We start from the raw sequence: 26,247 nt of genomic DNA on the forward strand, positions 1-26,247 counted from the left end.
ATTTCTTTTCCTTTTTCTTTATTCATCTTTGGGCTCCTCTTTTGCAGCATATGGAGACTGGACTGGAAAGTGGTTGGACTGTTGAGGAAATGGCTATCCAGCAGAACAAATTTCCTCTTGGCTTAGGATTACCATGGACTCTGTCTTGCCTCTGATTATGTTTGTGGCCAGGCTGGAGTTGGACAAGAACAGAAGTTATCATCCAAAGATACTGCAATTCTGAGCTAATGCATATATGCGAGAAACTTTAGTAAATTCTACTAGTTTGTTACCATTCCCACATATGAGCATTAATTTTATTCTTTCCCCCAAAAAAATCCAGGAGATCACAAAAATCTGATTCAACTTCCATAAAATATTTAATTCTTCCTTTCTCTTTTTACAGAGTGGAAGAATATTTCATTCTTGTATGTAAATATGTATTATTAAAGTTCTTCATAGTTGAGATTTATTCCTATAGGTCAATTGAGCTTATGTGACTTTCACAGTTGAAGATGAATTTGATCATTTCTTATTCTGAATTTCTCTTTCAGATATGTTTCTGTAAATGAAGGCTGCTTGTTTCCTTGCATCCTGTCAGGGATGATATTGCTCAATTTAGTTTTCTGATGTCTCAGAGCTGTACTGGAAGACCACATGAAGAAACAGCTAATATCTAAATGTCACTTTGAGAAACAGTCTAATAATTATTTTCTTTAGTTTCCATGTCTACACACCTTTATTATGGATATTCTGTAAACACATTTGCACAAGAGAGTACTTGAATTGGATTGCAGAATTTAGAGATGATGACTATATAAAACAATAAGGATTGGAAGTATCCAAGATGTACAGTTCTTCTTCCATAGTTATTTTATTGCTTTATAAATCATTTCTATATCCCATATGAGAAGCAAACATTGGCAGTGTGTCTGATGACAAAGGAAATGCATTGGTATTTGAACTTATGCCTGCTTCTATTTTATTCACATTTTATAATATAAATTCAATCTGCTCATTATTTTTGAATGACATTAATGAGTTGTGAAAGCAAGTCTAACAAGACTGGTTGTGAGAGCTTTGAAACAGTAAAATTTAAAACAGAATATTCTGTATGTATTACAATATTTCCCACTTAATTATGTGAGAACACCTGGGGCTGGATTCAATAAAAAAGTGACGTTGGGCTTCTATACACTGGACATTTATGCCAAGACGCACAAGAAACCTTCCAAAATATACATTATGAGGTTTATTACAATTTCAGTCTTGCTCTATAGCTCTTGTGTAGGCATCAGTAAATATAAGAAAAAAAAATGTTGTACTTTTGTTTGGCTTTTCATCTCTTCTATCTCTTTGGGATAATTCACTGGAAGTCAACCAGGTTTATATTCAGAGGTTTCAGCTGAATGTATTTTCTATTATTTGGCTTTCTGAAGAAACCGTGATAGCCTTACATTACTTCATAAGCCATGACTTAAGACAATAGACAATAACTAAAATGATATTTAAAAAACTCATCACTTCAAATCATGACAGAACTTTCCCTTTCTCATGAACTTTAAAAGAGAGCCTATGAAGAATCTGATCTAACAGAGGCTCAACATACATAGAAATCCAATTTAACTTCAGATTAAAAGCTCTATTGAAAAGTCTCTTGTATGATTTAAACTACAAGTTTGAATTGGTATCCAAGGTCAGTGAAATAGGGAAAAGAGAGAAAAAGAAAAGCTAAATAAGAGTGAACCAGTTATTGACAAAAAAAGTAGTTGTGATTAGTAGCTGTGTCAAGCAATGTGTCCATGGTTTGGTCAGACAAGATAATTATACTTGAAAGGTCCATCAATACTAAAATTAAGAGAACTTGTGTTCTTGTAGAGCAAAAGAAGCAGCACAAGGTTCCTTCTGCTGTCATAGGTTCAATAGAATGTTGAAAACTTATGAATAACACTCCCCTAAGAAGGCTTGCTCGTATCCTCTACAGAGAAGTAATATTAAAAGAAAATTTTGCAATGCTGAAAGGCATTAGATGTAAAAAAATCCAGAATTCTCCTTCATATCTTTAGAATCATTAGAATCTGCTACAGATCTCCATCCCTCATCCCATTCCTGAGTAATGCAGCATAATGGAGTCTTTCAGTGTCTTTCAGTGCATTATTTATGTTTTTTTCTCCCAGAAAAAAATTGCTTTACTCAGATTACAAAACAGGCCCTTTAGTGGATAGCTGCCACCTCAGCCTTCAATTAGGAAAAGCAAGGACATTTTCTAAATTTGTGTGTGTTTTGTTTGTTTGTTTGTTTGTTTGTTTTTCAGAACACCAAACAGCCTCAAATCTTATGTTTTGGAGGACATGGACTCAAAATAATACATTAAGGTGAAGACCACTTACCAAACATGTAGGACAGAAGAGGCATTACCTTTACCTGGGACACAAAGATTTTGCCTCGCTCATTAAGTCTTTAATACACAAGACACTGAAGATTAGGAAAGTAAGCCCATGTGAAAGAAAAAAAAAAAAGAAAGAAAAGAAAGAAAAAAAAGAGAGAAAAAAAAAAGAAAAAAGAAGGAAAAAAAGAAAAAAAAGAAGAAAAAAAAAACTCGTTTGGGCTGCACAGAGTCTGTGTTCTGTAATCCTCTTTAGGAGTACACATCAGCCAATTATGGACAGAGGAAGGCAACCTAAATGGAGTTTGGTATGGCAAAATCATTCTGTCTGAATAAGTTTCCTACCTTCTTGTAGAATCAGAAAAGGATCACAAACCTTGGCCAGTTCACAAAATCACAGAATCATCTAGGCTGGAAGAGACCTCCAAGATCACCTAGTCCAACCTCTGACCTAACAGTAACAGATCCTCCACTAAACCATAATTCTTGCCACAGGAACTGATTTCTACATATATTTATTTCCCAATACAAGTAATTAGGGCCAGGACAAGAAGCCTGAATCTCCAGGATAACTCTATGTATATGCAAAACAACTATTCTATTAGTAGGCCTCTTTCTCTGATTTTTTATTATTATTTTTTTTAACCTAGATTAATACTCTTTGGATACCTGGGACATCTCTTGGACAAGAAACTGTCATTTAAAATAACCCACATAACACTGCTAAATATTTTCCTTTCTTCTTTGGTAGTACATCTTTCAGCACCTGCTTAGCAATTAAGACCTTCCCAAAAGTGTTGATACCAAAGACTCTCGAATCACTCAAGTCTCTGGAGTCTACAGACTTGGAGCCAAAGTCCTGCACATAGACTTTTCTTTTTTTCCTCTCTATAGAGCCTTCTCTGTTTCCCTGGATGTGCAGACATGGTGCAATCAGCCTTTCTCACAAAAGATTTCAACATGCTAATGGTTCTAGTCAGAATCTGGATGTCAGCAAACAACATAATAAACCTTGGGAAATAACTTTGGAACTTTGTTCTTTGAACCTGTTGATTCCGCTACATAGTTAAGTTAAAAGATTCAGTTTAAGATCTAGCATATGTCCTGTGATACAGGTGATTGTATGGATCATTAATGCACGATATGACGATGACACTTTTAGCGAATTGCTTGCAAAATACATGCTTGTTGACAGACAGTGTTAACTGAAGTGTTCAATGCGCTTATTTAAAATCATTCTATAGTGGACCCTCTAGGATAGGTAAAGAATTAGCATGAGTGCAAGGAGATCACACAGCTATAACACTGGAAAGCATGGCATCACTTCCAGTCTTACAGCCACTTGTCCAGACCACAGCTGGATTAAACTTTACATAGTCCTATGATAAGGAAAGAATATTTTGGTGTCCTTGACCTCCATTTCTTCTCTGATACCTTGATGACAGGAGTTACATTCACAGGTCATTGGAAACACCTTTCTAAAATTTTCTGGTCTTCACATGTTTCTTTCTGACAAAAATAAATGACATTTGTCAAGGAGCAAAGACTGACTTTCAGCATTATCTGCTAAAACAATTTTCTGGAGAGAAAAAATCCCTGCTTTTTCACTTGGAAATTCAAGGCCAGTTTCTCACCAGTCTTAGAGGCCTGCTGTGCCACTGTAATAGTACAAGAAGGCCACAGACCTGGTGAATCCAGCTGGCACGGGATTTTTCTACCTAAGGAAATCTCTTGTTGGCTGACAGCCAGGGTACGTAGAACTGAAAGCAGTATTGGACTGCTTCGATGGTAGAGTCACTGAGCCTTTCAATATATTGTGGCATTTCCTTTCCAATTTGTAAAAGAAAACAGTTTGAAATTCTCTGCCAAAAGGAAGAGTGTCCAGGTCCTACAGCAGCCCATCAGGACTGCTGAAAAGGATCTGGGCCAGGTGCTTGCCCAGGTTTGATTGGAACAGCATCAAGATTGCACCATTTGATTTCAAGTCTGATAAATACAGAAATTCTGAGAGCAATTTGCATCCTAATCTGGCCAATTACATCAAACTTGGAGCTTCCATTTCCTTCAGCAGAGGTGTAGTGGGGATCATAGAATCATAGAATCACAGAATCATATAATATCCTGAGTTGGAAGGGACCCATAAGGATCAAGTCCAACTCCTGGCACCGCACAGGTCTACCCAAAAGTTTAGACCATGTGACTAAATGCACAGTTCAATCACTTCTTAATGAGAGAGTAATTTGGTCTCTGAAGCAACCTTTACACACAGTTATCTGGAATCTTCCTGTGAAACCTTACCTGAAATGCTCACTGTCCAGTCATATTATCTTATTTAAAAGTCTATTTAAGCTTAAGTCTTTTCATGAGCTTTTATCTTTGTTTCAGTCAAGACCTTCTCCTTTTATCATCATCTTGGACTCACACATAGCATCTGTTAGTTTTATATCCCCCTCTACTATTTGTCCTCAAGGGACATGTTTCTACTTCAGAAGAGCCCAGATTCAGCAGCAGGTTAAATGTTACTGTCATGGAGCAAAGGCACAGCCATGCCACCACCCTGAGAACTGACTGCTAAATCCAGGTTACTTCCCTGGATAAAAATGACCTCTGTATCCATATGTCTCTGTGACACTAAAAATCTTTCCCATGTGCTCATATAATCCCTAGCATGATGAGCTCCCAGTGTTGACTGGAACATCTGTGCAGTACCATTAGTAATATATAATGGGAATCATTTGAAAAAAATACAAATTAAAAGAGGGAAAACGTATAGATGTCTCAGTCCACTCATCTACCTAATTTTCAAGTTACAAACTTAATATTAGTTTCTCCCACAAAACTTTAGTCTCAATCAAATTAAAATTTCTTGTACAGCTCTTTGTTGCTCATTGGTAAGAAAATTGTGCTGTTACTGATACTTGTGCTGATGCTTGAGGATAAAACACGTTGGAAATGGCTATCAATGCTTTATTATAAGTGACAACAATGATGTTTCCTTGGCAAAGAAGACCTGCATCTAAATGTGCAAAAGCTTGTGGCTCCTGAGGACATATTTAAATCTGAGCAGGCTTCAACAACTGGAATAGTTATCAAACTGACAATATGTCAATTTTTCTTAGAGATTAAAATGGCATATTGATGGTGATTACTTTAATCTAATTTTAAGTACCTCATAAAATGCATGAGAGGTTTGAAACAATCTTGAGCTCAGAAGTTTTCTTCTAATTACAAGCCCTGTATACAGTCTGCCAAAGATGATCTACTGTCATTTCACTCTTCCTGGAGAAGGACGGTGTAGAGTAGAAAGTTTATAAGGGGAGCCTTCACAGACTGACCTAGTTTCAGAAACAGAGTACCCACATTCATCTTCCACAGAGGTTGAATCTAAAAAAGGATAATATACTTCACTTTTCTAAGATGTGTACACCTGCTTTAAGACCTAAAGTCTCTGTCTCATTTCTAAATATATCTGGGGTTCAGTGGAAGGATTATGGGGTAGAATTCACTGGCCAGTTATGCAGGTCACACATGGTGATCGCCATTCTCCTTCCTTAAACTGAGTTAGCAACTGCTAACTGGCATGCCATTATATTGCAAGTGCTTTTCTCATATCCTGTAATTTCTATATGTTTCCCATGATGAAAGGGGACTCTTTCAGCTTTCCTTGATGGGTACAAATTCTGTGAATGGGCATGGTCTGAAGAATGTAACCTGGCAAATACTGAGCAGCACAGCTAAGGATTCACCGTGGTCTTTGTACAATGACACTGTATGAGTAAACAGGTTATACCAGGGAATTGTTCTTAAGTGATTCAGCCCAGAGAAGTAGGGCCAAATTGCCCATTCTCTCATATCTTCTTCACCACCAAACTCCCCACAATTTTTATCTCTTTTGGATTCAGTGAAGTAGAGTATATGATAAGGCATCAGATGTCATTCCCTAGGCAAGAAAATAACGTTGACTTAGGATGGTATAGCTGTTAAATTCCTTTAAATCAATGAGTCTGAGTTCATTTTGCCAACTCTCATTTCCAATGCTTTTTAGAAAAGCAATATCCAGTTTTTGCTGTCAGTATCCAAATCAATTTTTCTACATCTGCTAAACCATCTTTTTTTTTTTTTTTCATGGTTTTGTTGGTTTTTTTCTTTTTTTGGTTGGTTGGTGTGTTTTTTTTTTTGTTTTGTTTTGTTTTGTTTTTGGCGGGGTGGGTGGGAAGGAGGTAGAATCTTATCTCATCATTTAATCTTTTAAGGCCCGGGTTATGCCTTATTTCTGTTTTGGAAATATTTGGAAACTTCATATACTGCAGAGTGTTACAAATAAATGATAACAGGGCTACTGCTCTGATAAAAATATTAAATCTGGGCATGTTAGACCTTACCTTTTATTGTTCTCAACTTAATCCTTTTCTTTTTCATTCAGCTGTTAAACTGAACCCTTTTAAAATTAAAGCTTACCTTCAAATTCAAGAGTAAAGTTTTTTGGTTTATTTTCAGTGGTCACAGTGTGTATGATTTATTTGTGCTTTTTCTGAAACAGACGTTTTTAGACAGACAGCAGATTTACAGTCAGCAGGTCAGATGAACAGAGTCCAGATCTGGATAGCATAGTTTCCAAACCCACAAGATTTATGATGAAAATCTAGCACAATTTTTTCCTCAGATTTTCAGACTGCCATGTGCCAAGATGAACTATAACTATATCACATCACGGATACCTCGATTCAGCTAATTAAAATATTGCAATTTTGATTATCTTGACTTTATTCATATTGATGACAACTGGCCTTCCTAAAAGACTTGACCAAATTTAATTAAGTATAAAGAGAACCAAACAGAATTATGACAGTCATTAAAAATGGCATCAAGAGTATCCCTATCAAACAATGGCAGCAGCAGATGTTTAGTCTTCAAAATAGCATAGTTCCTCCAAGGATATTGAAACTGAAAATTTCAGAAATTCAACTTGAAAAATAGAATAGGAACAATTTTAATGAAGCTGAAATCCTTAGGGTTTGATGAAGACAAAGAAGTCAAGATTTTCTTTTTTATGCCTCCTAATGGAAGAATTAGTGACCAATTGAAAGCAAAATTATTTCAGTATACATGGAGGGTTTATTAAGCTATCTGATAGCCTGACCATTATTAATTCAAGTCTGAAAAACTTACAGGTTCAAATTTATATTCTGCATGTTCATAGGTACCTTGCTGAATTGGAGCCTAAATCAAGGAAAACTTTCCATTGGTTTTATTGATAATGGCATCAAACCAGTAGATGCTAATCAAAAAAATACAGAAAGGAATTGAATGCAGACAGGTTCAAATGGAATCATATGATTACAGAATGACTGAGGCTGAAATGAACCTCAGAAGTTCTTTAATCTGATCTCCTGCTCCAAGCAGACTGTGCTGTGAGACCAGACGAAGTTGCTCAGGGCTTTGTCCCATGTGGTCTTGAGAAGCTCCACAGAAAAAGATAGTATAGCCTTCTTGGGCAATAAGATCCAGGGCTTGGCTGCCCTCAAGGTGTAAAAGCTTTTCCTTTTATAGAGTTGGTCACCTAGTGTGTTCATCTAGATGAAACCTCTCTTGTTTCAACTCATGCCTGTTGTCTTTCATCATCCCACCATGCACTATTGTGAAAATAAATCCCTGCTCTGACTTCTTCACAGCTCCCCTGCAGGTACCAAGGACTGCCATTGGGTGCCCCCAAAACCATTTCATCTCCACGCTGAGCCAGTCCTGATCCCACAGGTTCACCTCACAAAACAAGTGCTCAAGCCATGACTGAACTGGAGTCCCTGTGCTGAACTCTTTGTAGTTTATTGTTGGAGTAACTTTACTCCTGTACTTGAGAGCCCAAAGCTGGGTGCAGTTGTCCAGCTATGGTTTAACAAGTGTCAAGTAAAGGGAAAAATCACTCCATTTTATATGGCCATGGCTGTGTCCATGTTAATGCAGCCCAGGAAATTGTAATCACCTGTCATGCTTCCAGGGCACACTGTTGGCTCTTATTCAGCTCCCTGTCCTCCTCTTTCTGCAGAGCAGCTCCCTGGTCAGCTAGTCCCCAGCCTGTCCCATCACCAGGGTTTTTTCTTTCCCATATGCAGGACTTTGCATATGGGAAAACTAATTTAATTTATTTCATAAGGTTTCTGTTAGTCCATTCCTCTTTCCTGGTTAAGTCCCCCAGGATAGTAGCCCTGCCTTTGACTGTAGCAACAGACCTGCCCCCAGTATATTGTCATATGGAAGTCTGACAGAACACTCTGTCACCTCTTTCGGGACACTGATAAAGATGTTAAGTACGACAAGTCCCTTGTGGTACTCCTCTTGTTACCTACTGCCTGACTGAATATGACCCATTAAGCACTACCCTCTACAGCTGATAATCCAACCAGTATTTTCCACCCACAATAGTGACCATAATGTCACAACTTTGGTACAAGTATATTGTGAGGGACAGCGTCCAAGACCTCGATAATGTCAAAGTAAATGACATCCACTATTCTTCCATTGTCCACAAGTCACAGAAGGCAATTGTGTTGGTCAAGCATGACTTACCATTAGCAAATCCATTCTGACTGTTCCCAGTAGCTTCCTTCTTGTGACCAAAATTATGTTTCAAGAGGACTCATTCCATGCTGTTCTCAGGAACCAAACTCAGACTGACCAGCCTGTAGTTCTCTGCATCATCGTATTGGACATTTTTGAAGGTGAGGGTAATATTTGCATTTGTCACGGAATTCCACTGATTTATAAAATACAGTGTCTTTGCTACATCAGCTGATTTTATCAGTGGCTTGAATGTAGCCTAAGTTTCATGGGCTCTATTAAGTTAAGTTCTTTGAAGTAATCCCTCACTTGACCATCACCCACTGCTGGAAGCTCTCTCCTTGAACTCAGACTGTAAGCACAGATTCTTGGGAGACTTTTCTGGTGAAGACTTAGAAAAAAACTACATTGAGTACCTCATCCTTATCTTGTCTCCAGTCACAAAATCATCCACACCATTCAGCAGTGGGTTCACATATACATTATTCAGCTTTTTGCTACTAATATATCAGTAGAAGCTCTGTTTCTTGTCTTTCAGGCACCTGTCAAGTCTTAACTGCAAATGAGCTTTGGTTATCTTGACATCATCCCTTTGTGGTCAGGCAGCATTTTTAAATTCCTAATTTGTAGCCTGTCTTTTACCTCCACCTCCAATATACTGCCTTGCTGCATTGGAGCTCCACTAGGAATTCTCTGTTTAGTCATTCTGGCTTCCTGATACCTCTGTTGCTTTTCCTAAACATTGGGATAACTGTTCTTGCATCTGGGGAAAGCTGTCCTTAAATTTCTTGTAGCTTTCCTGAGTAAACCACAACCCTGCCTTTCAGAGCTGCCTTCCAGGGACATACTTACCACTTTCCTGAATAACCATAATCTGCTCTTTTGTAATTCAGGTTCAGATCTCTTGAAGTTGGCAGGACCTAATTGTAGTTGACAACTGCATGTAAATACATAGAGGATTATCTTTGTTTGTTACATTCCAAGCTAAGCTATGACTGATTTCCCAGCAGAAGCAAAGATCTTCCTTGGCATCACATTGCTCCTGTTTCCTACTGCTTCTTATGTATTTGTCAAAAACATCCTTCAGGAAATGGAACAAGAGAGCTCATCTGGAGTAAAGGTATATCTCAGAGATGAGGCAGTAGGTGTCAAAGGCAATGAAGAGATTACAAACATGGCCTCCAGGGGGAGGAAAGGAGCCAGGGGGAAAAAAGGACAGCTCAAAGAGAGCCAGTGCCAACAGGAAGACAAGATTAACCTGCCAAGTCATATCAAAGACCCTTAACTTGTTTCTGACACTGGTCACAAATGGATGTCTAGGGAACAGGAACTTCCTAGGCTCAAACAATATATAACTCACAAAATTTAAGACAGATGTATTGTTTTTATATCAAATAACCCTTAATGTTTTGGGGTGTTTCGTTGTTGTTGTTGTTGTTGTTGTTGTTGTTTTCCTACTTGTTTGTTGAATCCATGCAAACTTTGATATCTGCAACATGTTGTAGAAAGCAATCCCATAACCTAATTACATGCAGGGATATATAGACAACTTCCTTTGGTTATTTTGAGCAACATTTCTCACCATATTCATTAAAAACTCAGAGAAGTGTATAAATCTCTGGTATCTTCCCTCAGTCTTCTCTCATCTGCATTGAAGAGTCCCATTCCATGTAAAAGTTCCCTGTAATTATATCCTTACATATCTGTGATCATCTTTTGGATCATTATCCTTTAGCAAAGCAAAGTTTTTTTAGAGTAGGGGGGAAAGGTCGAGATAAGGGAGGTCCTGAAGAAGACTTGGGAGAGCAAACATTTAGAAAAATATGTGAATCTTCAAGTTTCAAGAACAAAAAAAGCAGAAGTGAATGAAGAAGGCTTGGGCTCTTTCCTTATTTGACTACAATACCATTTTGTAGAATTATTTCCCAAAGCAGCTCCTACTACAATTACAATCAATTACTACATTTATCTTAGAATACTGCTTTGATCATGAAGCTACTGGAGGAGGATCAAAGACAAAGTAGAAAGTTGAGAAAGCATATAAAGGAAAAAAAAAAAAAAAAAAAAAAAACCTTCAAAAGATTGCCCAAGAGTTAACAAAAGTTCCAGAAGTGTTATGATTTGAAATTTTGACCTTTTTTGTCTCTATCTTTTTTCATATTTTTCCCAGATGACTTTTTAGAGGTCATCTCTGCAATAAATAGCAGTCTTTGCAGTTAGTTGGGTTGTTTTGATCTCTCTCTAGAGCATCGCATGCTATCCAGATGATGTCAAATCTCTGGACTTTTTGAACTGTTACTTTAATGAAAATGACTATTATTTTGCTTATTAGTTGGAACTCCAGATTCAGGTTATTTATTTAAACTCTGAATAAAATGACTTCTTTTCTGACATTGCTGCATTGGAATAAATTGAGTTTGCTGTACATTTTCTTTGACTGATGATTTGTGTAAACCTTTTTGGCATCTTAAGTTCTTTGCTCTTTTATACATATAGTTCTATCACTCAACACAACAACAAGAACAAGGAACATTACTCTCTTCCTAAGATCAATAAGACCAAAAATAATGAATAATTCTGGATCTTCATTCATGCTAACTTGATTCAATTTACTAAAGAAAAAAAGTTTATTTTTCTTTTATTAGAATCCTGGCATAAAAGCTGCAACATCATGGGTAATATCAATAGCACAGAAAATCTAAGCTGTAAACTGCATGATACTTTTTCAGTATTTGGAATTATTGTTCACTCAGAACCCAGTTTAAGAGTATTAACACCTGATGGGAAACCCTTCTGAATGCAAGCAGTACCCTTGACTTTGCTAATATCCTGCTTACAAAGCTAACTTTTTAATGTCCTTGAATGGAGGTTCCTCCATTACTTCAACTCTTCAAATATAGATAGATAGATAGATAGATAGATAGATAGATAGATAGATAGATAGATAGATAGAAGCAACATCTCAGGAACATTATATCATGAAAAACAAAACTAATTTATTACATTTAGCACATAAACAGTCAACCCCATTGCTATATTAAAAACCATGTAATGAATCGATGACATAGTTCACATGGATTTCATTCCAAGCTGCTGGACTCTTGGGCAGACATATAGAGTGATGACTTTTGTCTTCTTAAGTAGACATTGCATATGGTGGAGCCCTGCTTTCCTGGAAATGGCTGAACATCTGCTTTCCCATAGGAAGTAGTGAATTAATTCCTTATTTTGCTTTCCTTGTGTGAAGTTTTTCCTTTACCTAGAATATTAAACTGTTTTTATCTCAGCCCATGAGTTTTCTCACTTTTACCTCTCCAGTTCTCCCATCCCATTGAGGGGCAGTGAGAGAGCAGCTGTGTGGGCCTTAGCTGCCTGCCAGGTTAACCCACAACGTAGTTCTACAAAAAAAAACAGGGAGTTAAAAATTTCTGCACCAGTGCTAAGCAAAGCTAAGATTATTCACATTACACAAATATGTTATCAAAAGCCTAACTGGATAAGGTTCACTGCTATCTAGCTTGAATTATCTTAAAGAGATGCATTAGCATAGAGCTAAAATATACTGAAGTGCAAATCTTCTCACCACTCTAAGTCTTGAGAATGGAATTGAGTACAATAGAGAATGTAAAGTCACTTGCAGAATTAATATTCTAAACCCATGTCTCTGAGAAGACATCAAGACGCGGTATATTATTCTTCTCTCAACTACTTAACTTTCATATTTATCTCTATTTCTAACATCAGCAAAGGGGATTTACCAGTCCTCACTGTTGGAAGAGGTTTCTGTAAACCAAATGTTACACTGGTAACTACTGAAAATGCCCACAAGAAAGAAAACAATAGCCTTATTCTCAAATCACTATTTTTTTGTTCATCTGTGTGCATCTTTCCAAATTCAGCATAAATTTCAAAGTCAGTAGAGGTTGTCCTGTATAAATATGAACATTTTTGAATGGGGAAGCATTCGTGTTTTTCTGAGGACAAGATCTTACAGTCTGAAGAAAGACCACATAAAAGATAAGGACTTTCAAGGACAGACAAGGACAGACAAGAAAACTGAAGGTAAAGTTAGACTGACTTCAAATTTGATCAGTGAAAAGCAAGGTGGATTTAACAATAATAATTGTTTTCATGAGGAAAAAGGACTGAATGATGTATAAATGTATAACCCAAGCTTCTGTGAGTATAAAATTTAAGAAAACATTTCTGTGACAAAGTTCATCATCAGTCCGTTAGTCTGATATACTAGATAGCCTCCTCATAAATCCATCTCAATAAGCTAATCCAATTGCACCTTGAAAATTAATTGGGTTTTTAATTCCTACTAATCATACTAGAGAGGCAGTGGAGAGTATAGTTTTGAAGGTGATAAGAGAGAGAAAACAGCTCAAATCACCTTCCAGTATTCAAAACTCACAGAGAAGCCAATATCCCAGATTTCTGGGGTCATGGGAGGGTTCAGTGTTGCATCAGTGAAGTGAGAGGGGAAAAGAAGTAGAAGAAGGAGAAATGGCTTTTTTTTTCTTTTTTTTTTTCTTTTTTTTTTTTCCCAGTAAATCTGCACCTGAAGAGTTATTTTGGAAATGTAGCCATAATTAATTGCTTGTGTGGGTGGGGCAACTTGAATGGAGAGAGAAAAAATATTAGTCAATAAGACTGGAGGAGCTGTGAGGAAGGTTTCTAAGAGAGGCTGGATACACAGAGCACTTCCTTAATAGCAGGAGATGATATAATGAAGTGTCCTAAGAAGACAAGAAGGACGGCAAATCTGTGAAATGCTAGGGGTTTTGCCCGTAGCATTTCATCTTTCAAATGTGGAATGGTTTTTGACATGCTATATGATATCCATAGTCTCTGAATCATTCAGGATATACTGGGAGAGGAAGTGAGAAAGAACTTGATGGGACAGAGAAATTGTAAACAAAAAAGTCATTTTTTATATTATTTGCATTATGTTGGTACCCACTGCTGGCATTTTATATCTTTGCTAAAATATATAGATTAGTTCTTGTGAGGAATGCCAATAGATTGATCAATTATATGATGAATGACAGACTGATTTATATCTGTACTGTCTCCAGTCATGAGTTAGGAAGGCACTGTTGCTAGGAAGCCAAGAGCAGTGAGAATTTCAGCTGCAGTAGGAAAAAACTGAATTCATTGTGCTGCACTCTCTAAATCCCTTTAAACTCCTTAGAGAAAGCACATTTGTTTTCCCAGTCTGTATATATGTCTTCTTCTTCTGACAGATATGCAGAAAACTGCCTAGGTGAATGCATGACCTTACAATATAATCACTCACATTAAATCTTTTAAAAAATATTTAAACTCCCCCTGACAATAGCACTTTTCCTCTTAGTCTAAAAGTGTAATATGCCTTTTCAGGCATATGCCTTTTCATTGCCCAACAATTAATACAACCACAGAGATAATCTGATAACAGAAAGAGAAGAATAATTTGAAGTCTTAAACCTATCTTTAGGATAGGTTTTTTTAAAATAAAATAAAATAAAAAAAAAGGATGAGAAATAAGCAGTGTCATTGTGTCATTGTGAGTCAAAGAAAGAGCTCTGAAAATCAGACCATTAACTCTAGTACATAAATATGGATCTGAAAGTCAATGAAATGTTAGCAAGAATATTTTAAGTTCATTTAGCTTTAATAATCTAACCTTAACCTCCAGTCTATGCAAAAGTTTTGCTACAGGTCATATCTGGAAGAACTTGTTTTTTCAGAACTTCTCAACACCTGGTGGTCCAGCTGGAGATAGCATAATTCATGGGCACTCAGTTTTCCTCAGAAGAAGGCCAAAGGTGTCTCAAATTATTTTTGCAGAAGGACATTCTGATTCTGAGTTTTAAGAGTCATTTATTTTGAATGGATTTTTTTTTTTTTTCTTTTGACCATAACTCCAGTGCAGCATTGCTGTGGTGATGGATGGGACCTGGTGATACCTGAAGAAGATTTGAAGTCTGGCAGAGGAGTCTGGTTGAGGCTGGAAAGCCACAGCGCATAACCCACAAGGCAAATTCAGAATTTCCCAACGTAAGCACAAATTCAGGTAATTTCCAAACCCCATTTTCCTCTGCAAAGCAATTTTGCCATAAAAACATTGACCAGGCATTGTTACACATATTTTTGCAAAAAGATCTTCAAAAACATTTTGATTATAAGTACTGTAAGGTCAAAAATTCCTGCATATCATTATTCTATTAACTGGAAAGCCTCTGTAAGCAATAGGGTTCGGCAGACAATTTTGGAAAGGACTAGTCTATAACTTTATAAGAGTTTCTTAATTTGGTCACAGGCTTTAAATATCACCATTGAAAGAAAAAAGGAGAGAATGGTAGAGAAAAATCATTTTTTTTTCTTATTGTGTATGTTGTAAGACACTGGAAGGAGTAAGGGAAAGAAAGAAGGAAGGGTTTGGATTAAAATGCACTTTCAAGGATATATTGAATATTGGAGAAATTTTTTAAATATATAAAATACATGCCCAAACATTCAAGCCATCCCCCCAAATTAACACAATGTGTCTAGATAGCTGTTTAAAAAGTTTGTGAAAGCTTGAATGTTGTTGTTACACTATTTTTAGAGTAAAATTATGAGAAAATAAAGCTAAGTCAAAACAAATTACATGTGACCTCCACAGAAGCTAAATTGGAATTTGTACCTTTATTTTTAAATGATTTTTGTTGGCTCCTATGATCTAGATGGGCGGTAGGCCAAGCTAAATCCCTCAACCTTAACTGAAACCCAATTAAGTAAGATAAATTGTCAAATCACTCTGGAGAGGTGATCAGCATTATTTAATCTTCAAAGTTGAGTCTGCTGGCCAAAATACATATTCAAATACATATTCCACTAAGTATCACAGAGCATTTGCTTTCAGATCCACCATTTCTGTAGATAAAACATTTCAGGTTATAGACACATTCCTTCTAGACACATTCCTTCAATGTGGGAAACTGAAAATCTAGTTCCAGTGTTTGTACAGTTTCAGACCAAGGCAGACAGACAGTGATTGCTCCTAAACAACATGACCATTTTTTTTTCTCTTTGAAGGAGCTACTCCTTCCAGCCACCTTTTCAGTCTTCCTCAAATGCAATTAACAAAAGCCCTGGTCCTTCAGCCTTTCTATTCCACTCACCACTTCAACTGCATCAGTGGAACCACACAGAGTCTGGGAAGTAGGGTTTATTTACCTTTCCATGCAAAGATTTTGATATTACCAGATTAAAGTGTTAAACACAGGTTTTCACTATCTTACCAACATGAACCTCTATCCCCTCTGACTGCCCCTCCAGACTACTTCTGAACCCAGTTTTCTTGCTCATCCTGGAGGCTCGATTCTGTGATGAGCTAAAGGGAGCTGTGGGGCTCCCTTAAGATTTTCCATTCAAGCCTGGGAGTACTCAATGGGAATTTGGGCACAGGCATTACCTAACTCTTATCATATGTTAGGATATTGCTAACGAAGGGGAATGCAAGTTTTTGTTTCAGTATCCCCATCTCTTGCATCCCAGCTTCTAAGTATTAAATCCTCCTAGCCAGGATGAATGGAAGTACAACATTCTCTGTGTAATTTCTAGTAATCAAAGAGTTAAATGCCAGTATAACTCCTCAAAATACTGAGGGTCTTTAAAGGTTGTTTATATTTTGTATCTTTAAAAATTGTTAAATTGCAAAATTTAAATATTTTGCCTTGTGTCTATATTACCTCCTTTTTTATTTTAGTTCTAATATTGTATTTCCATGATAAACCCACAATGTTATGAGCAAAATCCAACAGGTATTGTCATTGTTGTTTGATTTTTTTGTTTGTTTGTTTCTTTGTTTGTTTATTTTAGATAAAAAGAAGTTTCTGTGATCCAAAACTACCATGTTAGCTTCTTATTCGGTTTATCTATTTTATCTGCTAGGGAGAGGAACCTGTTTATTAGGACTAGCTATAGTACAGGAGCTATTACAGCTGTCTCTTGTGCATTTCAAATGCAGCCTTCTCAGCAGGAAAGCCATAATCTTAGAAGGGTCACATGTGGAAAACAATATAAGATAATCTTGAATTTAACCCTTGAAATTCAGTTTCACTAACATTTCCTCACCCTCAAATTACTGGCAGTATAGTGACTCTCATTTAAATTCCCTTCAGTCATGTATAACAGAACAGCCAATGAGTGCTTTTCTCTTTGTAAATTTGAGGGGAAAAAAAATAAATTACTCTTCTATCTACATGAAATAAACTGGGCCCACTTCCATGTACACATGTTGTTTTGCAAAGTCTCTCATGGATTTGTATTGCAGAAGATATGGTTGTGATTATTCAGGATCACTCAGGCAAAAGAGATACTACAGAACATGAGGTAGAGGGGAACTTATATACTTATATACTGACTGTATATAAGATTCATGGAGCATAAGAAAAAAAAAATAAAGATATGTGTTTTAAAATAGTTCTATTCATTTAGCAAAAATATTGGCTTTGATGTGATTTATGCTACCTGAAGTATTGACATTAATATTGATTTAGATTAATTTCCTTCAGAGAAATGTTTCATTTTTTTCTACTTCTGCAATCAAATTTTTTTAATGTAGTTTTGTGAATGAGTAAATAGCTTATTTCAAGGAAATGCCCTTGTCTTCTGATTGGTCTCACCAGACAAAAGAAGGTGGCAAAAAACAGCAGATCATCCTCAATTTCTATCTGTCAACACTTATTTTAAGATGAAGTTATTATCTTCTCTCTTTAGATGATGGAGTTTTGATGACTGTCTTAATCTGGACTCATGACTTTTAGCTGAATGTTGTTGAGATGAACCTTGTCTTTGGTATAAGAACACCAAAGCCCAATATCTGAATGGAGTACTGTCAGTAAGACTAGAGTAAGTTTCACATGACAGCATTTTTGAATATGAGACTCTGTACTTAGGTACATAGTCTTCTGATGAGTAGGCATTTAGGCACCAATTTGTAGAGTTTATTTCATCATATATAATATAATCATCATATATACATTCATCATATGTAAATATAATGGCCAAACACAACAATAAAATTGTACAAAATTAAAAAAAATAATAAAAAATAAATAAAAAATAAAAAATGAACATTGAGAAGAAAGCTAAAACTTAAATTACAGAATGGGAAAGAGAAATGCTGTCTTTAAAGAGTAGGATTTGACAGACTGCAGGGTCATAAAGTCAATGTGAAACAGAAGGATGCTCAAGGCCACAGGATACAAAAAAAAAAAAAAAAAAAAAAAAAAAGATTAGGGTTTGAAAGGCTTTAGAAGAATAAGTCCACATGGAAATGAGAATGTCGTATGTAACACAAAGAAAATGCAGTAAAGTATTATAGATGTCGTTATTCAATTTTGGATAATGCTAAAACTCAGGGTTTCTTTTTAATTACTGTTTTATTAATAAGTAAAAACACATCTTAAGCTGATATATGATGTGGTAAGGGAAGGGGCAGCTTCATTTAGCACGACTTGTTCTCTGCAGAGAACAAAAGTCTTTTGCTTTTATGATTAAGTATTCTTCTTTTGACAAAAGTAACTAATTAATTGCACATATGTTGTATTCTGCCCACAAAACCCAAATGGTAAATGCTCTCTGGGCAGATACTTGATGTAATAGGAAGGAAGGGACTTCTATATTTGTAAAGACAGATGACTTCAGTGTCAACTTCAATTCAAAAAATTTTTTCCAGAGATTGAAGGCAATCATGACTCAGGGAATGAAAAGATCTAAATCATCTAAAAGAATGTTACTTCTCAAATGGGATACATTATGCAAGTATCTTGAAACAAAAGAATTCTCTTGTCTTTTAAAATGTGTCTTTTTAAAAGTCGGTATCATTAAAAGCATGAAAATAACATGTATTATATTTTTATTTTGTCCAGACTTAAGGTTAACAATGTATGCTAATTCCCTGTCAGAAATATGAATGTCCACCCTTTTCTTTTAATAAAAAGATATGACTTTATTGAAAACTACTTTTTACTCCCTGAGCAAACAATTAAATCGTTATTATATTTATTAGCTTCCCAATTTTCCTCTAAGATGTTAATTAATCATATTTATAAGATTTGCCTGTTACCATTAAAAGAGGCACAGTTAAGACTTAAGTATTAAGTCTAAGTATTAAGACTTAGTAGATCTGATGATGCATTGTGCAAATGAGAGATGCCCCGAATAATTTCAAAAATTTTAGGGCTAAAAGCCAGGTTTGTTACCACACATAAGTGTGGAAGGTAAGCTTCCACCTATAGGTGGAACTTCCTAAGTGTGGGTGGTGAGCAATTGCATTGTACAATACTTGCTTTGTGAATGTATTTATTTATATTATTATTATTATTGTTGTTATTATTATCCCTTTCTTTTCTGTTCTATTAAACTCTTTATCTCAACCCATGAGTTTTATCTTTTTTTTCCAATTCTCTCCCCCCTCCCACTGCAGGGGGAGTGAGCAAACAGCTACGTGGTGCTTAGCTGCCTGCTGGGTTAAACCACAACATCAGCTCAGTTACTTTCTTCTGAACCTTACATGGGTAAGCACTGACTTGTCTACTAAGAACAGCAAAAAGACTGTATTAATTACCTATTATGTTCACCTGTTCAGGACAAAAATCTTATTAAATATATGCACACTCTCTATTATCTATTGAAGAAAAAAAAAGTCCAAAACCAGACTGAAATGTGAAGGAAAAGAAGGGTATTTTTCTGCACCAGGTTTGAATGATATGTAAGGCAATGCTATTCAAAGTGCCAGCAGCATATGCCAGCTTCATTTAGAACACAAAAGGAAAATCTGTTGCTAAATTATAACAGCACACTTTGAGGATCTTATATGTGTTTATTCTGAATGTAGAGGGATGAACATCCTTACAAAATTCTAAGTTTTGACATTTCATTGAAGCTGTTGTTAAGTATTGATCTTATTGTAGGATTCTCTAATGAAATACTGTGGTCCATGCTTTACAGAAGTTCAGAATAGATTATCATAATGATCATTTCTGGCCTAAGAACCTTTCTGTCTAAGAAAGTATTCATTAAAGTTATTACATCTTGTCCTTCTGTGTCACCTTTCACAGCTAACTGCCTACAGCAAGAATGAGATGGCTGCATTTTAAGTGAATATCCAAGTGGGCTACAGCGCTCCCTGCCACCCTGCCATGCTGGAAAGACAGTGAAGTGCAAAGATCTTTGCTCCAGAGAGTCTGAGGTTGGTCCATATGACATAGCCTGAACCACACCAGGAAAATAAGGTTTCTGCTGCTCTTTCCAGTGTTGTTAATCAGCTCCCATACTCCTCCTAAAGCACTCACACAACACTGTGTGATCTACAGGATAAACTGATGTATGACAGTCTCATGTGAAACCTTTGAGCTGCTTTTTCAGCCAAGGACAGCTCAGAAGCCTTTATTCCATGAGTCCATCATTTTCTTTGTTATTTTTTTTTTTTCCTTTTTGCTGCAATTGGTCATGAACCACAACGCACACCTTTGAAGATTTAACCTTTCACAGCCCCGATGTACTGAGCAGAGTAGGCTTGGAATAAGCTCAAAGTTCTTATTTAGGATCAGTACCTACTACTCATGATACTTTCTAGGAAAAAGTTTGGCTGGTCTCCATAGCCTCTGTGAAGTTACAGTGACTGACAGCTGTCATGGACTGCAGCTATATTTGAACAGCTCAATCCATTATGGAGTCTATAATACAAGTCCATCTTAAACATAGATCTCTTATTTTCCAAGCACATGGAGGATAAAGTCATCAGGAATACTCTGCATCGGTTCACCAAGGGGAAGTCATGCTTGACCAACCTGATAGCTTTCTATGATGGAATGACTAGCCGAATCATTCGATGGGAGAATAGTGGATGTTGTCTACCGTGACTTCATTAAGGCTATTGACACTCTCTCCCATAACATATGCATAAGCAAGCTCAGGAAGTGTGAGGTGGATGAGTGGACACTGAGGTGGTTTGCAAAATGGCTAGATGGTATTGCTCAGAGGGTTGTAACAGCAGCAGGAAGTGTGTAGCTAGTAGTGTCCCCCAGAGGTCAGTACTGGATCTGGTCCTGTTCATTTTATTCATCAATGACCCGGATGATGGAACAGAGTGCACCCTCAGCATGTTAGTTGATGATACAAAATGGGGAGGAGTGGCTGATACTGCAGAGGACTGTGCTGCTGTTCAGAGAGACCTGGACAGGCTGGAGAGTTGGGCGGTGAGGAATCCCATGAATTTCAACAAGGGCAAGTGAAAGATCCTGCACCTAGGGAGGAATAATCCCAGTACAGGCTGGGGGCTGACCTGCTGGAGAGCAACTCTGCAGAGAGGGACCTGGGGTCCCCATGGGTCAGCAATGTGCTCTTGTGTCCAAGAAGGCCACTGGTGTCCCAGAGTGCATTAGGCAGAGTGTTGCCATCAGGTTGAGAGAGGTGACCTTCCCCCTCTACTCAGCCTGGTGAGGCCACACCTGGAGTACTGGGTCCAGTTCTGGCTCCCCAGTACAAGAGGGATGTGGAGCTCCTAGAGCAAGTCCAGTGAAGGGGCAAAGGGCTACAAAGATGATTAGGGGACTGGAGCACCTGCCATACAAGGAGAGGCTGAGTGAGCTGGGCCTGTTTAGCCTAGAGAAGACAAAGTATATGTATATCAACATATACAAATATCTGAGGGGAGGGTGTCAAGAGGATGGGGCTGGACTCTTCAGTGGTGTCCAATGACAGGACAAGAGGCAACAGGCACAAACTAAAACACAGGAAGTACACACTGAATAAGAGAAAACATTTATTTACTGTAAGGGAGACAGAGAACTGGAACAGATTGCCCAGAGATGTTATGGAGTCTCCTTCTTTGGAGATATTCAAAACCCAACTGGATGCCATCCTATGCAACATACTCTAGGTGACCCTGCTTGTCAATGGTGTTGGACCAGATGATCTCCAGAAGTCCCTTCTAATCTCAACCCTTCTGTGATGCTGTGATTCTGTGATTCTGTCATTTCATGTAAAATACACACTAGCCAATTAAAGCTTTCTCTAAGGTACAGTTAAATTATGTGTTGGCTTTATGGTTATTCAAAGGTTATGATTCTGTTCCAGAATTTCAGCATCTTTTTCACTTAACTCTGGTCAGCCACAGTCAGAAGTAGCTACAAATGCACAGAAGAACCAGATCCTGGTTCTAACATCACTGTCAACTTCTGAGACCAAATTTCTACTTCACTAACTACTCAGGTTTTCACCTTCTCACCTTTATCTTGCCGTCCATACTGCTGCTTTCCTGACAGATCTCATGTCAGAAATAGACCAAAGTGTCCTCTTTGCTCTCTACAACTTCCTGAGGTGGTGAAATAGAGAGGGATGTACTGGTCTCTTCTCCCTGGTAACTAATAAGATGTGTGGGAAAGGCAAAAATACTAGTTATTAGGAAAAAATTATTTACCATGAGAGAGGTCAAACACTGGAACAGGCTTCTTAGCAAGGTCGTTGATGTCCCATGCCTGTCAGTGTTCAAGGTGTTTGAATAATACCCTCACTAATATACTTTAAATTCTGGTTAGCCCTGAAGAGGTAAGGCAGTTGAACTCAATGATCTTCGTAGGTCCCTTCCAACTGATTTATTCTAGTCTAGTTTAGTCTAATCTTGTCCCTTCTGACTTCTCCACCCAAACTATTCACTCCACGCTGTAGTATTTCCTGATCTTCATCATACTGTCCCAGACATTCTATTCTTTTCTTCCTCTTTTTATCCTCTTCTCCTCAGCATCATTCCTCTCTTTTCCCACTCAAAATAATCATATTTTAGTCATTCACATCTCTATAAACAGCATTTTCCCATAACAATCTTCAGTTGTTGATCCTTTCCATCACTAACTCATTAATTTCCTTACTGTCCTACCTTAGGTCATCTTCAATATGCCTTCTCTCTCTTGAGCTCTACAGAAACGTGAGCTCTTACTAACCCCTCCTGGTCAAATCCCAGGACTCCATCTTTCCATTCTGACATAGGTGATCATATTCTGACCCTTGTCCTTCCTTGTCTTCTGTTGCTTTCACCTCTCCAGTTTCTCCTTTTACCTCTCCAAAAGTTTCTGGACAGTTAGCCTTTGCTGACTCTTATTTTCCCACCATCTTTCCATGGATTCATAAAGTAATAAAATTCAAAAAAATATTTTTCTTATATTAAGCATTTATTTGTCAATTTGACCAGAATAATACCACATCTTTTTTCTTGAGCTAAAACCATTAAGTTCTTGTCAAAATGCATGAAATCCCCCCTCCTTTTTTTTTTTTTTTTCAGTTCTGTGATATACTTTTTCTATCTTTACACTTTTCTGTGTACATTTAGAATGCTTCTGTTAACAACTGGTAAATCTTAATAACACTTCTCTGTGTCTTGGTTAATACAAAAGTATTTTTTTTAACAGTTGAATTGTTCCAGTGCAGTCTGCTGTCATGAGACAGTGCAACTTAGAAACTATGGTCATTAAGACGAAGCAAAAACAACTTCTTCATCTTTGACATGATTCAAAATACACCCTCCCTCTTACAGCAGGAATGCTCCCTTGATAGCCAGCTCTGTCCTTTTATAACGAAAGAATACAGAAAAACAAGGCAAAATGCCTTTTTTTTTTTTTTTTTTTTAAAAAAAAAAAAAGGTCCCAGAGTAATAAAAGTTGTCTTTGTTATCACCTTCCTGTAGATTCTAGGGAAATTTTCAGAAAGTTACCACCATTTATTTTTAATAATCTAAACATTTACAAGATAAAAGTCAGTTTTTTTAGTAATTTGTTATATTTTTTCTCCTGAAAAAGCTTTAAATATTTCAAGTGGCTGAACTTTTGTTTCTAAGACTTTGTTTTAGCATGAAATTGCTGTTACCATTCTGATCCTGATAAGCAGAGCCTCATACTTACCTGCTAACCTTCCAAGCACAGTCTAATGATCTACTGAGCATTATGTATGAGGAAAATGTTAGTGGGACTGAAAACAGAACCTAGATATTCCTGACTGAATATACACCTGAATATCTTTAGCTAGAATTCACTTAAAATGCTCAGTAAAATATGATTTATAGTCAAAAATGAGATATGAAGCAATTCACTCCCAGATCTATGACAGAAATAGCAGACAAAGCTTTTAGGATTATTTGCTTTTCCACACACAGCCATAACATCTATTGAGCAGAAGCTGCATTACCTGGTCTATGGAAAAATAGTTGTGGTCTTTGTTTATCTTCTTTCTCTCTGTGACAGTAGTTATAGTACTTTTCCACCTTTCACCCATGCAGAAGTTAGACAGTAAACAAAGGCACAAAAATAAAAAGACAGAGAGGATAAGGGAAAATAATTTAAATATAACCAAGTCTAATTAACATCCATTATAAAACTATTCAGCACATCCACAATCTTTGGGCTCAGCCCAGGTTGCAGAAGGAAAGAGAGGATCATGAAACGGCAACATGAGAAGGGTGTCTCCTTCACCAGCCACAGATCCCTCACCAAGGGAGTGCCCCTCCAGCCCTTCAGTATCTTCTCTCCAGCTGCAGGGCTTTTGCCCTAGGAAGGCAGAATAGAGGTTGCAACAGAGGGAGGAATTGCCCAGGTAGCACTATACCAAACCACACATTAAAATATCAGTCATCAGTCATCTGAAAGGTATAAAATTTTGAATTTTGAATAATTAAGAAAACCTATCTGTTTTGGACCAGGATAAGTTGGTCCATTTGTAAGTTAGGAAAGCACTTAACTCTATGATTTAAAGCATTTTTTAAATATATATATATTTTTATTAGAGCTAACTTTTTAAGAAGTGCACAGATAATTTTATGTACCTTTAGATGCTGGGTGCCCCAAGCAGTGTAGCATCAAAGAGGACTCCCACCCACATGCAGAATGCTGTGCAGATCCCACCCATAACAGAGATTCTCTTTTTACATGGCACTGAATTAGACTTTTAGAATATTACTCTAGAAAGATTACAGAATTCTACAAAATCAAACAAGTGTCACAGGAAATCATGCTGTGGCACCAGGGTGATTCTTGGGGTTTGGGATGATTATTTTTATTCACATTCTGATAGGCTGCTCTGCAGCAAAGAGACAGTATGTTAGAAAATGATGAAGATGGACATAAATAAGCCAACAGATTGCACATGTGTGTCACGCTATGTCCTAATACCACAAAAAAATTATGCCTGTATTAGACACAATTAGAACAGAAATTCTGTTAGGACAAAAGACAGCACAGTGAAGCAGTGTTGTTAAAGTTAGCAGATATCCTTCTAGTATTTATTTCATGTGAAGTAAAGCTGTTAATCCTTCCCTTTCAGGAACATCCAATTTTCCCAGAAAAAAAAAAAAAAAACCAACAACGGGGGGGGGGGGGGTGCGGGGGGAACAACATGGACGAGAAACAGACAGTCAGTTGTCTAAGTCCTTTAATAAAGGGTACTGAGCTACATTGTCAAAAGACTCTAATGACTTACTCTCTTCCAGAAGAAAATATGTAGGATGAATTAAGATACTGCCTTGCTGAAGTGACTTCAAGGACAGAACATTTTTTGTGCCATTCATACTGAATACTCAGTGGAATAGTTAATTTATTCCTTTTTTCTTTAAATTTGTAAGCAAATTTTCATCATGTTTCTGGGTACAAGAAATAAAAGAAGCAATTTGGAGATGCTCAGTGAAGTTTACCCCAGAATATCAGAATTCTCTGCACATTTGCTCTACATTGCTATGAGAAGGGAGTGAAACAGTTATGAGAGAGGAGTGGGCAGTTTGTTTTAAAAACAAATGAAATTAACATGATTCAGCCATAAACTGTTTTTTTTTGTTTGTTTGTTTGTTTGTTTGTTTTTATCAGATTGAAATGCATTCTATATCGTGAAGATGAGGTCCAGAAAGATTCCAGTGGAATATTTTTGTATAAATAAAATTATTTCAATAGATGACACACTGAAATAGAAATAGAAAAAGATCCTTTGAAAAGGCCAGAGGGCTCTGAAGGCTATTAGATCTTCTCTGAAGATGACTTTCAGTAAAACAAGAAGAACTATGTCAAAAGCTGCAGGAGAGACCCTGCCATTTGGCATAATTTTGCTATAGTCCATTTCCAATGACAACTCTGTAGTATAAAATTTATTATAAACCTACCATAATGTACAAGCTGAATCACAGAAATACTTAAACACCACATAAAAGAACCACCTGTATTAATTAAAAGAGGAAAATGAAAAAGGACAGAATACGTATACAGCACAATGGTCATTGATTTTAGTGATCAAAGGAAAAATCGATGAATTAATGC

At 36.8% G+C, this 26,247-nt stretch overlaps 1 long non-coding RNA gene across 1 annotated transcript; it reads right to left on the reverse strand.

Moving 5' to 3' along the window:
• Positions 1-16: 16 nt before the first annotated feature.
• On the reverse strand, positions 17-22,252 carry LOC118162363. The gene is made up of 2 exons (XR_004748420.1): positions 22,188-22,252; positions 17-172 (listed from the first exon to the last, which is right to left on the reverse strand). It is a non-coding gene; the product is annotated as an uncharacterized LOC118162363 (long non-coding RNA).
• Positions 22,253-26,247: the final 3,995 nt, after the last annotated feature.

The sequence above is a fragment of the Oxyura jamaicensis genome, chromosome 2 (genome assembly GCF_011077185.1).
Source record: "Oxyura jamaicensis isolate SHBP4307 breed ruddy duck chromosome 2, BPBGC_Ojam_1.0, whole genome shotgun sequence".
NCBI classification, from domain to species: Eukaryota; Metazoa; Chordata; class Aves; order Anseriformes; family Anatidae; genus Oxyura; species Oxyura jamaicensis.